Genomic DNA, 5,048 nt, shown 5'->3' with positions numbered 1-5,048 from the left:
CGATGTATACCCACATCCACACCTATCAGAGTCTGTTACTCCGTTAGATACGTGAATGATTCTTCGACACCCTTGGATAAAGCTCCAGCTCTTCGCATGCCTGCAATCCTTTTGCCCTCTTCTTTGGCTGATCTTTTCTCTCTTTATGGGTGCTGCTCAGCACCCATCATCTACAGGAAGTGTCTGAGGTCCCAGAATGTACACAGGACATTTCATTTCTGTTCCCGTATCACTTAAAATAGAATCATTCATGGATTCCACAAATATTTATTGAGCACTTATACTTATTAAAGTAACTCTATGAGCTTCACCGTGTCAGGGCTTTCTGCTATAAAAGAGACCTTGATAAATATTTGTTCAATTAAATATATATTTAGTTTTAGGAAAAGGTTTATTTGGTTACTCATGAATGAAATTGCTTTTGGAGAGGCAAAGCGATGTGACAAAAGAATAAAGACCCCACTGGCATTACAATAACTTCAGAATAACTTATTATAGCTGGTGGCCAAGAGCCCATATTTCAGTCAAACTGGCCAAGTTATTACGCTGGCTCCTGTGTTGGCTGGCTTAGTGCCATCTGGTCCAATATCCACTCTTGTGTCTCATAGCTAAGACAGAGATCGTAACACTGGCTGGATTCCAAGGTTATTGAGAGGATTAAATGAGGAAAGTCCAAGAGTGTGCTGTAAATTTCACAGTGCCATACATATTTATTCAGATTATTAGCCCTCAATTTCACCATCCATTGAGCTTCTCAAACTTTAGTGTACATAGAAATCACCTGGGGACCTTGTTTCAAATGCAGTTCCTGATGTGGTGGGGCTGGGGTGGAGCCCAGATTCTGCATTGCTAACTAATGTCATCAGGAGTGCTAATGTCATGGCCCACAGACTTCACTTTGGTCTCGGCTAGAGTTGTGGTTCTCAGATCTTTCAGATCATCACCGTCTCCTGGCAGGCTTGTTAAAACATGATTGCTGGGCCCTGCACCTGCAGCTCCTGCTGTCAGAGGTGGGAGTGGGGCTGAGAACGTTCCTTGCCAGCAAGCTCCCAGGTGATGCTAATGTTGCGGATCTGGGAACCACTGATCTAGAAAACAGAAGATTTGTTTTACTTGGAGAGTAAATTACATTGCTGTTCTACAGGAAACAGGAATTGGAGGCTTAAGACTTGGCCTCTGACTCAGATTTTAGTTCTGGTGCCTAAACACATTTAATATAATTATTTTTAATTGCCTTATTTCAGAGGCAGAGAGAGAAAGGGAGTTAGACAGAGACAGCCAGCCAGTTTCCCTTTGCTGGCTCAGTCCCCAAGTGCCTACAATGGCTGGGACTCAGCCAGGCTTTCAATCCAGGTCTCCCACCAAGGTGGCAAGGACCCAGCTGATGTGGGCAATGCATATATTAATTTCCACTCCAGGTTCTTGTCTCCTGCAGAGGTAAAAATACTATGCAGAGGTTGGTATTGTATGCAAATAGGAACAGAATGTATTTAACAGTGAGGGAATAAACACACATTCACACGTAAGTGTGGGCTGCCTCCCCACACTGAGAAATTCCCAACAGGAGTGGGCCAAACAGTTGCCCTTAAGAGAGAGAGAGAGGAAAAAAACCCCTTGAAAACAGTACCTCTGAGTGAGGACAGGAGCGATCCTTCCAAGACCAGCCTGTGGAAAGAGAAAAGGAGGGCTGCACCTCAACCGCATCCATGGCAGAAGTTCTCCCGCCATCCGCCTCTTTTTTGTAAGGAAGGGGGTGGCACCCTAACGGAATAAACAACCAGGGTGGGGTCTGAGCATGTGCCCTGGGCCTGAATGTGACAGGTGCATCCTGGGAAGGTGGGCATACCAACCTGGCAGTTAAAGAGATAGCATCACTTTCAGGGATGCAAGAGTTCCAGCTTGCCTAAGTTTTAACTAACTGCCTAGTTACACCAGGTCACACCTACTTGAGCCATCACCTGCTGCGTGCCAGGGTGTGCATTAGCAGGAAGCTGGAATCAGGAGTGGAGCACTTGGATATGGGACCTGAGCATGCTAAATTGCCTCTTAACTGCTTGGCCAAATACCTGCTCCTAATTATCATTTTTAACAATAATGGGCTCTACTGTGTCCTTTATGGGCTTTGGTTGGTTTACAGTTTACAGCTGCAGTCACAATCTAACCCTTATCTGGGACTCTGGCAAGGATTACCCTGACAGTCAATGAGATTTTGGCTCTTGAACAGGTAATTTTTATCATTTGAAGGCAAAGAAGAGAAGGAAAATATCTTGGTAAGGTTCTCATTAAGTATATTGAACTTTGGCCCATATTTTGATAGCTTTTGCCATAAGAAATAAGCACACTAGAATAATTCTCTTCATGGACTACATGTTGGTACATTTCTGGGTTGGTATAGAAACACTTGGGTGACCGGCATGGATTATGTGACTCCTCAAGGGCTTAGAGCAAATCATTAAAAATAAGGACAGGAGGTCCAATGGTTCTGTAATTAAATCAAACATCAAAAAGAGGCAATATCAAACTATGCCAAACTGAATCTTCCTAGGCTTATTGGTAGTCTCCACTCTCTAGAGGGAGAGACATTGGCACATTCTGGAAGATCAGTCATCCTCCTTGTCAGCCTGGGACTCCTTCATTTGACAGGAGAAAAGTGAAGCGCGGATGGAAAAAGCACACTTTATCCTAAAAATGGATCAACTGTTTGTATTCAATGTTTACTGCCATTGCTCCCCTGTAGAACCACGCGCTATGCTTTGGAAGTGAATTCAAGGGTGGTTCTTAGCCCCAGGATATTCCTATTTTAAGAGAGGAGAGGATTTCTGTCGATAGTTGTACTAGAATCTGAACAGAATAACTGACCCATTAACCACGAACACTACCATGTGAGGAGGGAATACAGAGGAAATAGTGACTGGTTTTGCTGGAAGACATTGGAGAAGGCTTGAGGAGGATGTGGCATGTGGGATGAGACTTTAAAAATGAAAAGGATTTCACAGGTGGGCGTTCGACACCGCTTGGACACCTGCATCCCAGACTGGAGTGCCTGAGTTCACGTTCGGGACTCCAGTGTCCTGCTTAGGCACACCCTGCAGTGAAGCAGGTGATGGCTCGGATACTTGGGTTCCTGCCACCCACGTGGGAGATCCAGATGGAGCTCCTGGTTCCTGGCTGCAGCCTGGTCTAGCCTGAGCTGTTGTGGGCATTTGGGAGGTGAACTAGCAGGTGGAAGATCTCTCTCTCTATCTTTTGAATGAATAAAATAAAAAAAAATGAAAGGATTTCAGTAGATGCAGGCCCACTAAGGAGTTTATAGTCATTATTGTACTGAACCTGAAATTAAAGTTTGCATTAATGTGCCTTTATAACATTGTAAGGATTATGGCCCCTCAACTTAGTGGTGTAGGATGTGGAAATATAGAAATGGAGTTTGCCAAAGGAAATATTATTACGTTTTGTTACATGAAAGGTCAATGGTTGCTTAGATGTTTTTAGATTTCTGTGCTCTGACTGTCCTGAGAGCCAGTACAACTTTAGTTGCTGATCAGATGTCTCATCTGTTGATTGCCACCCCCCACCTGCATATTTCAAAAATAGAATTCAAGGGCAACTATAAAGACTGGCAACTTCTGTAGATACATGTCTACATGTGACATCACTGTGAATTATTTCTTTACATCTTGCAGAGCTCTCTAGATTCTTTAAGAGTTGGACAAGATAAAACAAAGAAATAATAACTCATTTAAATGTACATATAAATTTGATGGACCCAAGCTTATTTCTTTGCTCTCAGTGCCGACATACTTGCTTTAGGGCTCTACCGGACTGTTATGAACTTGACCGTTCCATTTCCTCACCTGAGCTAACCTAGGCCTGTAACCTATCCTTTTGACCTTTCTCTCCCTTTTAGTTTCCTGACCTTTCGTCCTTTTTTGCACTCATGCACTAAGACTTCCACCCTACGTCAACCCAACATCCAAGTCAACAGATTTGATCCCTTGACTACAAATATGTGTTATCATGTTTAGGTACATTTCTTGTATGTCAGCTGTGGGGAGCAACTGGGAGCAACTCGGACTAGACTAAGTTACTGGAATTAAGACTTATTCTATGCATCTGCTCTCCCACAATATGGCGCTGAGAAGGGAAACAGCTTCTACACAGCTGCCTCCAGTTCAACCAATAAACTGTAGGACTTGCTCCTGATTGGAGGAGAGCAGCGTACTCGGCGTGTGGGTAGCAGAGTTGGGATTGGAGGAGGAGGACTATAAAGGAGGAGAGAGACGGCATGCACGAGGAACATCTAAGAGGAACATCCAGCTGAAGGAACACCTGTGCAGCCCCCGAGAGAGCCGGCCGGCGGTGTGCCGCTCCCCCGCGGAAGTGGGGAAAGTGGCAGGGGGAACCGCCCTTCCACGGAGGTGGAAGGGATGGTAGCCAACCCGGGAAGGACCAGCAGCAAACCCTGGGAGGGCCGAGCAGACAGAAGAACAGCGCAGGGTCCTGTGTCATTCCTCCACGAAGAGGGGGAGCGACAGTCAGCATTTAATTTTTTTAATCCAATATGAAGATAACTGATTTTTAAATCGATGAATGTAACTTGTTTATACTTATTGTGATTACTGATTTATTTGGGCATATTTTATCACCTTTTTGGGGGAGTGATTTTAGGTTTTTCTGTGTTTTTTTTTCCCACCTTCTTACTTAGCATAATGAATTTTTCTTTAGAAATGTTTCTTCTCCTTTCACAGTAGTACATTATTTTTCATGCTCCCTTGGCTACCTTTCCATTTTTAAGATACCTGTTTAACAAGGTTTAACACTAACAAACATTTTTGTTTTCCCTCACAATGTAAGTACTATAGAATACTTGAACTATTGACAACCCCAACCCACATTTCACACACTGCTGTCTAGAATTTTAGTTCCACCTTGCTTTTAGCCCCAATTAGTTATTATTATTTAAGTACAATTTTAATTTCACATACATGCATAGAAAACACACAAATTGTAATTATGTAACACAGAATATTTTCAAAAAGGGAACGTAA

General features: G+C 43.4%; 1 long non-coding RNA gene across 1 annotated transcript; it reads right to left on the bottom strand.

The window, feature by feature from the left end:
* Nucleotides 1-685: 685 nt before the first annotated feature.
* LOC149127310 (uncharacterized) lies at nucleotides 686-1,838 on the bottom strand. The gene is made up of 2 exons (XR_016231934.1): nucleotides 1,628-1,838; nucleotides 686-1,088 (listed from the first exon to the last, which is right to left on the bottom strand). It is a non-coding gene; the product is annotated as an uncharacterized LOC149127310 (long non-coding RNA).
* Nucleotides 1,839-5,048: the final 3,210 nt, after the last annotated feature.

Source organism: Oryctolagus cuniculus, chromosome 3, assembly GCF_051225735.1.
Source record: "Oryctolagus cuniculus isolate XC-2025 breed Fujian yellow rabbit chromosome 3, ASM5122573v1, whole genome shotgun sequence".
In the NCBI taxonomy this organism is placed as follows: domain Eukaryota; kingdom Metazoa; phylum Chordata; class Mammalia; order Lagomorpha; family Leporidae; genus Oryctolagus; species Oryctolagus cuniculus.
The sequence above is the reverse complement of the archived record's forward strand: the minus strand, read 5'-3'. Positions and strand labels throughout refer to the sequence as shown.